General features: G+C 38.3%; 1 long non-coding RNA gene and 1 pseudogene across 1 annotated transcript in view; one reads left to right on the forward strand and one right to left on the reverse strand.

The window, feature by feature from the left end:
• The window catches only part of LOC109029281 (uncharacterized), a 211155-nt gene that overhangs the window by 33413 nt on the left and 165276 nt on the right, over positions 1-12466 (forward strand). The window lies entirely within an intron of this gene.
• LOC101126842 (methylcytosine dioxygenase TET1-like) lies at positions 2747-5277 on the reverse strand (annotated as a pseudogene).

Here is a 12466-nt window from a genome sequence, read left to right on the forward strand (position 1 = left end):
GGTAATTTATAAAGAAAAATATTTTATTTCTTACAGTTATGGGGGCTAAGTCCAAGGTCCAGAGACCGCATGTTTGAGAAGACCATGGTCCAGGGGTCGCATCTGGGGAGGGTCTTGTTGTTGGTGAGGCTCTCAGCAGAGCCCTGAGTCAGTGCAGATATTTGCATGGCAAGGGAGTTGAGCTTGCTAATATGCTGGCTCAGGTCTTTCTTTCTCTGCTTATAAAGCCACCAGTTCCCCTTCCGTGAGTACTCATTAATCTGTGGATTAATCCATTCAGGAGGCATAGCTCTCATAAAGCAATCACTTCTTAAAGGCTCCACCTCTCATTACAGACACACTGGAAATTAAGCTTATTTTGTTTCTTTCCTTTTTTTTTTTTTTTTTGAGACAAGTTCTCACTTTGTCGCCCAGGCTGAAGTGCAGTGGTACCATTAAAGCTCACTGCAGCTTCTGCTTCCAGGGCTCAGGTCATCCTTCCACTTCAGTCTCCCAGGTAGCTGGGACCACAGGTGTGCACCACTACACCCAGCTAAGTGTTTGTATTTTTTGTAGAGATTGTGTTTCGCCATGTTGTCAAAGCTATTCTCAGACTCCTGGGTTCAAGCGATCCACCCACTCTGGCCTCCCAAAGCTCTGGGATTACAGGCATGTGTTACCTCGCCTGTCCCGGAAGTAAGTTTAAAGATGAGATTTGGAGGGGACACAGCATGCTTGTAGTTATTTTTTCTTATAAATCATATTGTAATTATCTTCTCTCTTAAATTATCATAAGAACTCCATTTTTAACAAAGTCTGGCATTTGAAAAATCCTAGAATATTCTTTATAAATTAAAATATATGCTGTTAGGAAGATTATTTAATGTAATGTATCGTGAATGTTGAAAAAAAGTAGAGACACTACAAGCAAGCCAAATAAACTTTTATTTATTTACTTAATTTGTCTACGAAAGTGTCCAATTTGTTCAGTGAATTGTGGCTAATGGGTGATGCTGTTAAGTCGCAAATTACCAGCTCTAAGCTTCATTTCTTTCGGTTTCCACTACCTGCTGAATGGAAGGAATAGAAAAGAACATTGCAGTGGAGATGGGTAAAGCAAAATGTGGAAAATTAATCAAAGAGGATGAGTAACTAAGAAAGAAAAATTAGAAAAATAGATGCTTTCCAGTTATCGATGCTTCTGTTTTTATCAATTGCCACCAAAACCAATATAGAAGTATCAATAGATGATTGCCTTTGTGTATTATAGAGGACTAGTTTCAAAATTACTTAACTGATTGATTGATGCCTAATTTGCTTGCTCGTTAAGCATCACAAGGTGTCCTGTACCAGGAAACTAGGCACAAAATTTTGAACATCTTTTAAATATAATGGCATTTTCCTTTGTAATTTTGTGTATTGCAACTAAAAGACTATTAATAAAAAATCAAACAAAATGGACCAAAATCTAGATTTGTTTTTGAAATATGGCATAATAATAAAATAAAATCAGATAAGGGTTAATGGTTTTGAAACAAGCAGCCACCTGCAAAAACTGCCCACACAAAAAAATGATAAATATTCCAGGAGATGGACAGGCTAACTACCCTGATTTAATCATTATGCTTTATATCCCATAAATACGTACAATTATCACATGTCAACTAAAAATAAAAGGAAAACAAGTTGATTAATGAAAAAAATGGGAAAGAATACAAAGCAAAGGGGACTAAAACACTATTTAAGACCCTTATTCAAGACAAGGACGCAGAAATGACCATGTTTTAAAGCTCCTAAACTTGAACCTCTGTGATAGAAGATTTTATTCAATGAAGCAGAGTTGTTAGGAATCAATTCTCTATAAAGTGAAGTAATAATGTTACTCGAGCAAACACTTGCCTTATATAAACCCTTCATAATGACAGCAAATCAAGAAAACTATACAATGACAGAGATTAATTTACTGTAGAAGCAAATACAGATAAGAGCTATAGCAAACCTTTCTGAAAGCTTTGTCTAACTAACCCTTCAAAGCTGAGTGCTTTCAGCTGTAAGGGCTCTTCACTTTCCTTAGAATGTTTACTATTCATCAGAGTGTTTCTACAAAATTTGACCAAAGAGTTAGCTACAAATTATACTAATAATGACTACTCTACTGGAAAAATGTGAAATATAAACAGCTCCAAATTGCTTGCAATTGAATGAAAGGTAGGATACATTGTTGTCTTTTGTTTGTTTTTCTTGCTTTTTTTTAATTTTTGCTAATCTTAATTCTTTTTTTCACAGTTGGCTAGGTGTTGAAATATTCTGAGGGAAGAGAAATGACAATGTAGACATTTATAATCTTGTATTAGCTTAATAGTACAGTTAATGTGTCATGATTATCATGTAGGTATAGTTTTACAAATGTGTCTGTCTAGATTAAGGAGGTTCAATATTAGTGCTAGTCTGCTAAGAATACTAATTATATTTTAAAATCATAAGCAAATTGAATTTTTCAACTACCTTTTCTAGATCTATTGAATTAAGCAAAATTTTTATTTTTTTGTATTTAAAACAATAAAACTTTTATTTTTGCTTAAAATGTGCAGCTTCTACCAATTGTCAAAATATAATCTCAGTTAAGAATACTCACCTCATTTTTTTTTTACCTCAGACTTAAAATAAGTTAGAAGAAAACAGAGTAAAGAGCACGTGATTTTCTTTTAATAGCACCTTGAAAAAGTACAGTGCACTAGCAAGGGCATTAAGAGGCGGGGAAATGCCTTCAGACCCAATGGTTATAGGGCACCGCAATGTATGTGACAGCATAAGGAAACGTGGTGACAACATTGTCATGGGTTAATGTTAATGCTTTATGAGAAGGAACTTGGTTAAAATAATTTCCTTAGAGGACAGTTCAGGACCTTCATCAGCTTCCTGGTCTTTTTGCTCTGAGGCCTTCATTTTCTCATTCTTAGCTTCTTTAGCCTGAAACTTAATTTTGTTTAGTTCAGGATCATGTTGGGACTTATTCAGGTTTTTGTGCTGGTAAAAGACAAGGGAGAGGTGAATTGATTGACTAGGCTTTAGATGCTCACAGGAGTCATAGTGTGAAGCTCTCACAGGGCACACTGAATCAAAACTGAGCTGTGCCACGACCACCTGACCAATATATGCAGCCAAAAATATGTGCTCACTGTCTGACCAATACTCACCTAGGTGGGACAATTTCTTTTCAGCAGGTGACAGGCAGTCATCAGATAGCAACTAGCCTGATAGAGGCTCATCTGCTTCAGAATGCTGCTCATCATCTTCCATCAAAGAGGCGAGGTCTTGAGAAGAGTTGAGGAAGGGGTGCTGCTGGCTTGGCTGATGAGAAGTTAGTGGTTCAGTTAGACCAGTGGGAGGCTGAGAAGAAACCAAGGGCTCTGTCACAGGGGGAGACAGAGTGGGGGGAGAAGCCACTTCGCCAGGCTGTGCAATTCTAGAGCATTCCGCAGCAGCTGCATTGGCACCACTGAGTCTTCCAGAAAGCATCGTGCAGTGAGCAGTGGGGAATGCTACTTCTTTCTGAAAACCTGTAGGGGACTGTTGCATCCTTCTTCAATAGAGCTGGGTGACTGAAGCAGTCTTCGGGGACCAGGAGAAGCCTGGAGATGCAATGGCCTCTTTCACTGGGTGACAAATGGATGGAATCAGAGAATAGGTTTTAGTGTTGTGGCCTCACAAATCTTTTAAGATAAAATAGGGTTCCTTTACTTTAGGTTGCACTGTCTCTGTTTTAATTGAGAAGATTGGCAGCAGTGAAGCCTTACTGAGGTTTATTGTTGCTGAGTTATTCCTCCACTTGATTAGGGGAATGTGTTTTTTTCTCCACTGCCCTTATCTTACATGCGAGAACCTCCATCATCATCACAGCCCTCTTCTTCTCAGAACTTGGGAAAAGGCTGAACGAAACATGTTCTTCTTTTTTTTTCTTTTTTTTTTCTTTGCGTCAAGGTGCCAGGACCTCAATGGTCCCAGATTTGATATTGGCTTCCATTCCCTCCCTTCAGCCAAACTCATCTGTGTCTGAAAGTGTATAAAGAAGTAGCACATGGAGCTGCTTATCTTGAGGAATAACACCCAAAGAGCAGTTATCTTCTTGAATTGAAGTACAAACCACAGTGCTTCCATTATTCGTGTTGTGAATGTCTTTGTGGGGTCGGGCAGAGAAGTCCAGGCAAGCAATGATGCCAGAGAAGGAAAAACTATCCTTGCTGCCAAGCTAACATTCTTGTGCAACATTTTCATGTTCCACCTGATTTTGGTAAGCTAATGGAGCATGTTGCTTATATATTGGAACTAATTGTGTAGCCAAACTCTTTAAGTTATCTTCAAGGTTTTTTTCCATGGCCTCATGTTCCACACAAATTTGTTCCAGTTTTATATATTGTCTTTCTGGATTATGTCCTTTAGTAATTCTTTCATAGTAGGTATGTAAGAGAGAGCTTGAATCAATTCCAAATCTTCTGGAGCTTGGGCCTCTACCAAACTTACAGCCATTAAAGTACATACTCCATGAACAGCCAAACGACAATGAAGTGCCACATGTCTCTGGATCAATTCCTTAACATGTACAGGTACGATTTTAATGGAGGATGCATCTTCGGTTGGTGGGATGCATACTGTATGACCTTAGATTCTTGGTGAGCTCTGTGTACAGCCAGTCAGCCACTGAGAAGTGATTGCCATCCCACACCATGATGAGCATCACTATCACAGCAGTTGGACAGTGGTGGCCTGTACACTGCTAGACCAGAGAGCTTTTTCTGTATTACTGCTTCTTGTTAAAACCCACTTAATGATTGGACACCTATTAGAGCTTTTCCCTTCATTACCAGTGTACACTACTGTTTCTATCCTTATTATGTTTCCTTTTTCACCATACATATTCACCATGATTTCCCTGACAGCAGCAACACCTAGTCCTGCCTCAGGTGTATATAATATGAGCCTTTGATTTTTCGTGTAACTCGATCAAGACAGTTGCAGGTGGGCAGTTCAGAATCTTTAGTTATAGACATCAGGTGTTTTGTAGGGATAGTAAAGAAATTCATGGCATATTCACCAGAATTTCATTGTGCATGCTTTGCTGTGGAAAACTGATGTTTCAACACTGGATGAACATACTTCCTCTTCACTTTTGGTAGAAACCATTGTAATTCCACCTGAACATGCAATATTTACACTCCTAAGAGTTGGTGCTGACTTCAGTAAGGATGTCTCATGAGAGATATAAGGTAATGTTGTCAGTCTCTGGTACATGAGTTGCTCTTTAACAGCAAGCATGGGCTTCTTTTTCCAACAATCTCCTGATGAGGTAGATTTTGTCTTTTTCTGGGTTGTGTTCTTTTACTTTGTTAATGATGAACTATGATTATTTTGGAAACTTGAAGGTGGTTTCTATTGTATTACACCCTTCTCCTGATGGTATTTTTGCTATACATTACATGCAACAAGGCTTGTCAGTGTACTTTCAACCTTTTTGTCCTCTGGTTTTATATAATTGAAATTAATTATTGAAGCAAGTTATGTCAACTGTGTTGCAACATGTTCTTCAATTTGAGTATCAGCTGCATCTTGACCTGATAGGCCATCTATACCAATTTTTCTTTTTTGCTACTGTCCAGTAACTGGTTACAATATCCCAACTTGTTATTTTTTAGGGGCAACTGATGGAAATTCTTGCAACAACTGTCAAGAGTAATTCTACCTTGAGTAATACTTTCATTGGTATCACTCTTGGATGAATTTAATTCTGGCTTAAAAAGAGATAACTAGCTGTTCTCTGCTCTGATTCTTCATCATTCTCTGACTTTGATGGGGAAGAATTCTCTGATGGGGCTTCCGAGAGCTGAGTCAAGACCTCTATGGCTGCCACTTCCTCCAGTGTTAATCTCTTACCTTTCATTAAGGATAAGAGACTTGGTTGAGATCCATCTTTTGGTTCTTTACTTGGTATAACCTCAGGAGTCTGTGGTTTATCAACTTCATTGTGTGTAATACCATGACAGTTTATGTTGGAGTGTGAAGAATGTGGAATGGAATTGCAGTTAAAGCCAGACTGCTGGAAGACTAAAACGTTACTTCTCCTTTGAGATGATAACAACTTGCATTAGTAGCAACGGAGCTCATGGCAGGTGTCTTTTAGGAATTTATAAGATTGTTTTTAAATGTCTTGCCAAATTCTTCAATATTAAATTTTTTAAATGACACATTTGTTTCCATTGATAAATAGTGTACATGTTTAGTGCCATTTCTTAAAGTTTGTACAAACAATTTTGGAGGTTTGTCTCTTGTCAAATTCGGAGTCTTTCGATTTTTCAGCTTCTGGGACATTAGCACTGAAATCTCCTTTGACATGATCAGTTAAATGTAATTTCTTGTTTTACATCTTCTCCACCTCAATGGTTGTCATGCTTTCTTCAAGTTTAGTTATAATTTCAAGGGGACGTGGATTCAATTCCAATCCTTGTTCTTCCCCATCTGCTGTAGTCTGTGGATTCTGACTTGGGGACATTTACTGATTTGTTGTCAAAATCTGCCTTTAAAACTTTGGGTTTCTTTTCCCTCTTGGGCCTCTTGATTTCCTTTATAACCTCCAAAGGCACAATGACAGATGATGTCTTTTTCAGCTCCTAACATTTCCTCTTCTTAAGATCTGATGGCTGTTCTTTCTCTTCTTGCAACTAGTGCATTCACCAAAGTTGCACTGCTGCTGGTAGGGTTCACAGACCTCATATTGCTTTCATTTCCTTTTTTTTCAAAGTGGGTAATAAAGTGGTTTAAGAAGGAGAAGAGGAGATACTGACCAGTCAAGCTGGCATAGTCACCACTGTGGTGTTGACAACATGAACTGTGCTTGTTATGCTGACCTGGGAGCTCCCTCTTTCTGATTCGCTGGGACCTGCCTGGGAGAGTTGGGCAATACCCAATGAAGCACGGAAGAGTCTTCTCTCAGGGGCTATTAGGAAACCCCGAGTGTTATCTGGCAGAAAGCTTATATGAACTTGCTTTTCATTTTCTACATTGCTTATAGCCATTGCTGGAGGTAATGAATTTTTCTCTGGGGTTGATGATGATTGAGGAGTGTGTCCTGAGTCCAAAGGCAAAATCTACATAGCACTCTGGACCACAAACCGATATGAGACAGTGCCGTAGGGCTCAGGCCATTTGGGAGGAGCATGATAGGTAGCACTTGGATTTGGAGGAACAGGAAGGAAGAGAGGCAAGTATGGGGCAATGCCCCTACTCATACCAAGGGTTTCTTGTTGGTCTAAGATAGTACCAAAGAGCTCTTCTTGGACTGGAATAGCACCAGGAACCTTTGTTGGATCTGGGGTCTTACCCAGGGCCTTGGCATGAAGTTGCCACTGATGTGGGATAGCACTGAAGATCTGTCCTAGGACAGAGGTGGTATTAGCAACTTCCTGTTGATTTGTAGTAGCTTTGAGGGCCTCTTGATGATCTGGTTTAGCACCAAGGGTTGCTTGTTCTTAGCCTGCCAAAAGGAATTTTATTAGACATGTAGAAGATGTAGACCTACCAAGAGCCAACCAGTTTCTAAGGTTCAGTTCAGGTATAACCTTATTAAAACTGGAGGTGGGATAACAATCATATTCACTTTTAAAGGGATCTGTGTAAGAATCAGATAACCTAAGGGATTCTACTCATTAACCCAACTCTTCTAATTGAATTCTGGGGTTTCCTTGAGAGATAACTTTGGCAGTTGTTCTTTGTGGCAAAGGAGCACACACAGTGCCCTTAGCAAACAGTCTTGGGGAACCACTAGTATCGTTCAATGTTTCTTCAGAGAATAGTCCTTTACCACAGCATGTCCTTTCCAATGGACAAGAAAGAATCTCAGCTGCAGGGCCACTGAGGGTAGGGATATTGATTTGAGAATGTTTAACCCTTTTGTACCAGGACTGAGTTGTCTCTTGGCTCTTACTTTTAATTAAAGAGGGATTTTGTACACCAGATAGAGCCTCTATATTAAGAAGGATGTGGGTGTCTTGCATTGGGACTGAATCATTTTTTGAGCTCTTTACTCCCAACTCAGTGAGTATCTTATAGTTACCATCATGTAGCTTTTCTAAACCCTTAGAAGGTGGAATTTTCTTGAAATTGGCAGTGACCAGTGGGGGTTGGGAGAGTCGCCTGCTAAGAAAGGTTCTTCTTAGAGCCACTGTGAGCCCATTGCAGGTTAAGAACCCTGGGTTCTGAAAAGAAACCTCAGTCCTATCCAAATTCATGTGTGCTGTTCCAGCTCTTGTCAGAAAGCTTCTGACTGGCATGGATGGTTTAGGTTCTGTTTTTTTTCTTAACATCTCTTTCTTGAATTGATTGCTTTAATTTTCCAAGACTTAAAGCCTTGACTGATGCCATACTTTTGTTGGCTGTCTTGGATGTCTTCTGTAGTTTGCTGTTTCTCTTTTTGTTTGCATCTTTCTTCCTGACTAATCTGGAAGCCTTGTGTGGCAGGACCCACACATAGCTGCAGGGTAGAAAAAAAAAATAAGAGGCACAGGAAACAGTCCTTTGTCCTTTAGAAAGTCTCACTTTAGAGGATAATCTGGATGCAGTGTTCTTAATCTCATTCACACAAGGTTTTGGTGCTTACCAGTGCATTATGAGGGACACAGATGATCACCCAAAGAGGACATACTAAGGGCATGGTTGTGGAGGGAGGTGTCACAGAGTTCCCATGCCCTGTCTGGGCACACTACCCTCCCAGCAAGTACCACTCCTCCAAGTGTTCAGCAAGTCCAAAACTCATGAAATCTCCTAGCTCAAAAGTTTTTATAGAAAATGATCTCCAACATGACCATCCTGACTCTGCTCTCACTGCCACCCTCTGCCTTTCCCGGAAGCTGGATCACTTTTTTGTTGTTTTTATATTGTGTAATATGTTGATAGATTTTATTTTATTTATTTTTTATTTTTATTATTTTTTAATTTTATTATTATTATACTTTAAGTTTTAGGGTACATGTGCACAACGTGCAGGTTAGTTACATACGTATACATGTGCCATGCTGGTGTGCTGCACCCATTAATTCGTCATTTAGCATTAGGTATATCTCCTAATGCTATCCCTCCCCCCTCCCCCCACCCCACAACAATCCCCAGAGTGTGATGTTCCCCTTCTTGTGTCCATGTGTTCTCATTGTTCAATTCCCACCTATGAGTGAGAACATGCGGTGTTTGATTTTTTGTCCTTGCGATAGTTTACTGAGAGTGATGATTTCCAATTTCATCCATGTCCCTACAAAGGACATGAACTCATAATTTTTTATGGCTGCACAGTATTCCATGGTGTATATGTGCCACATTTTCTTAATCCAGTCTATTATTGTTGGACATTTAGGTTGGTTCCAAGTCTTTGCTATTGTGAACAGTGCTGCAATAAACATGTGTGCATGTGTCTTTATAGCAACATGATTTATAGTCCTTTGGGTATATACCCAGTAATGGGATGGGTGAGTCAAATGGTATTTCTAGTTCTAGATCCCTGAGGAATCACCACACTGACTTCCACAATGGTTGAACTAGTTTACAGTCCCACCAACAGTGTAAAAGTGTTCCTATTTCTCCACATCCTCTCCAGCACCTGTTGTTTCCTGACTTTTTAATGATTGCCATTCTAACTGGTGTGAGATGGTATCTCATTGTGGTTTTGATTTGCATTTCTCTGATGGCCAGTGATGATGAGCATTTTTTCATGTGTTTTTTGGCTGCATAAATGTCTTCTTTTGAGAAGTGTCTGTTCATGTCCTCGCCCACTTTTTGATGGGGTTGTTTGTTTTTTTCTTGTAAATTTGTTTGAATTCATTGTAGATTCTGCATATTAGCCCTTTGTCAGATGAGTAGATTGCAAAAATTTTCTCCCATTTTGTAGGTTGCCTGTTCACTCTGATGGTAGTTTCTTTTGCTGTGCAGAAGCTCTTTAGTTTAATTAGATCCCATTTGTCAATTTTGGCTTTTGTTGCCATTGCTTTTGGTGTTTTAGACATGAAGTCCTTGCCCATGCCTATGTCCTGAATGGTAATGCCTAGGTTTTCTTCTAGGGTTTTTATAGTTTTAGGTCTAATGTTTAAGTCTTTAATCCATCTTGAATTAATTTTTGTATAAGGTGTAAGGAAGGGATCCAGTTTCAGCTTTCTACATATGGCTAGCTAGTTTTCCCAGCACCATTTATTAAATAGGGAATCCTTTTCCCATTGCTTGTTTTTCTCAGGTTTGTCAAAGATCAGATAGTTGTAGATATGCGGCGTTATTTCTGAGGGCTCTGTTCTGTTCCATTGATCTATATCTCTGTTTTGGTCAGTAAATGTAATCCAGCATATAAACAGAACCAAAGACAAAAGCCACATGATTATCTCAATAGATGCAGAAAAGGCCTTTGACAAAATTCAACAACCCTTCATGCTAAAAACTCTCAATAAGTTAGGTATTGATAGGACATATCTCAAAATAATAAGAGCTATCTATGACAAACCCACAGCCAATATCATACTGAATGGGCAAAAACTGGAAGCATTCCCTTTGAAAACTGGCACAAGACAGGGATGCCCTCTCTCACCACTCCTATTCAACATGTGTTGGAAGTTCTGGCCAGGGCAATTAGGCAGGAGAAGGAAATAAAGGGTATTCAATTAGGAAAAGAGGAAGTCAAATTGTCCCTGTTTGCAGATGATATGATTGTATATCTAGAAAACTCCATTGTCTCAGCCCAAAATCTCCTTAAGCTGATAAGCAACTTCAGCAAAGTCTCAGGATACAAAATCAATGTACAAAAATCACAAGCATTCTTGTACACCAATAACTGCCAAACAGAGAGCCAAATCCATTCCCAATTGGAACTCCCATTCACAATTGAACTCCCATTCACAATTGCTTCAAAGTGAATAAAATACCTAGGAATCCAACTTACAAGGGACGTGAAGGATGTCTTCAAGGAGTACTACAAACCACTGCTCAGTGAAATAAAAGAGCATACAAAGAAATGGAAGAACATTCCATGCTCATGGGTAGGAAGAATCAATATCATGAAAATGGCCATACTGCCCAAGGTAATTTATGGATTCAGTGCCATCCTCATCAAGCTACCAATGACTTTCTTCACAGAATTGGAAAAAAACTACTTTAAAGTTCATATGGAACCAAAAAAGAGCTTGCATCACCAAGTCAATCCTAAGCCAAAAGAACAAACCTGGTGGCATCACGCTATATGTTGATAGATTTTAAAATGCTAAAATAACCTTGTAATTGTGGGATAAATGAAAATTATTTGTGAATCACATTCCTTTTTATATAACACTAAATTTGCTGTGGTAATATTTTGATTAAGTTTTTGTACCTATGTTCATGAGAAACATTGATCTTTGATTTTTATTTTGTATAATGTCTTGGCCAGATATTATGCTGGCCTTGCAAACTATGTTGTGAAATGTTTCCACTTTACTATTATTTAAAAGACTTTTGCTAAGATAGATCCTATTTCTTCCTTTAATATTTGGTAGAATTTCTCAGTGAGTTTGGATATGAGCCTGAAGTTTTCTTTGCTGGAAATTTTAAATATGATTTATTTATGCAATGATTGTAAATGTTTTCAATTCTCTGTTTCTTCCTAGTTCACTTTTGGCAATTAGAGACATAAAACATATAGACTTTCTAACTTACTAGGATGATTTTAAAACTAGTATCCTTATCACCTTTTTACTGATGCCACATTTTTGTCTGTGAGTGTTGCAAGGATGCTCTTTTTGTATTGATACTGCATTTTAATGCCTTCTCTCTTCCTTATGTGCTTGACATTGTCCAGGGTTCATACACTGTGTTAATTTCTTCATACAATCAACTGTTGGCTTTGCTAATTTTTGCTATTTGTTTTCTATTTCACATTTTTTCCACTTTTTAAAAAATAATATTCTATATTTTGTACAATATTCTCTTTTTCTAAATTCTAAATTTCTATAATGAATATGTAGATGATTAATTTGATGGCTTTTTTATTTTCTAAATTTGTCTTGAAAGTTATGTTTTCAATCTAAACCACAGTGAGATACCATCTCACACCAGTCAGAATGGCTATTATTAAAGAGTCAAAAAACAACAGATGCTGGTGAGATTGTGGAGAAAAAGGAACACTTTTGTGCTGTTGGTAGGAATGTAAATTAGTTCAACCATTGTGGAAAGCAGTGTGGTGATTCCTCAAGGAGCTAAAATCAGATCTACCATTCAACCCAACAATCGCATTTCTGGGAATATACCCAAAAGAATATAAATCATCCTATCAAAAAGACACACATGTGTATGTTTGCTGCAGCACTGTTCACAATAGCAAAGACATGGAATCAACCCAAATGCCCATCAATGATGGATTAAATAAAGAAAATGTGGTGCATATACACCATGGAATATTATGCAGCCATAAAAAAGAATGAGATCATGTCCTTTG

Source organism: Gorilla gorilla, chromosome 14 (genome assembly GCF_029281585.2).
Source record: "Gorilla gorilla gorilla isolate KB3781 chromosome 14, NHGRI_mGorGor1-v2.1_pri, whole genome shotgun sequence".
In the NCBI taxonomy this organism is placed as follows: domain Eukaryota; kingdom Metazoa; phylum Chordata; class Mammalia; order Primates; family Hominidae; genus Gorilla; species Gorilla gorilla.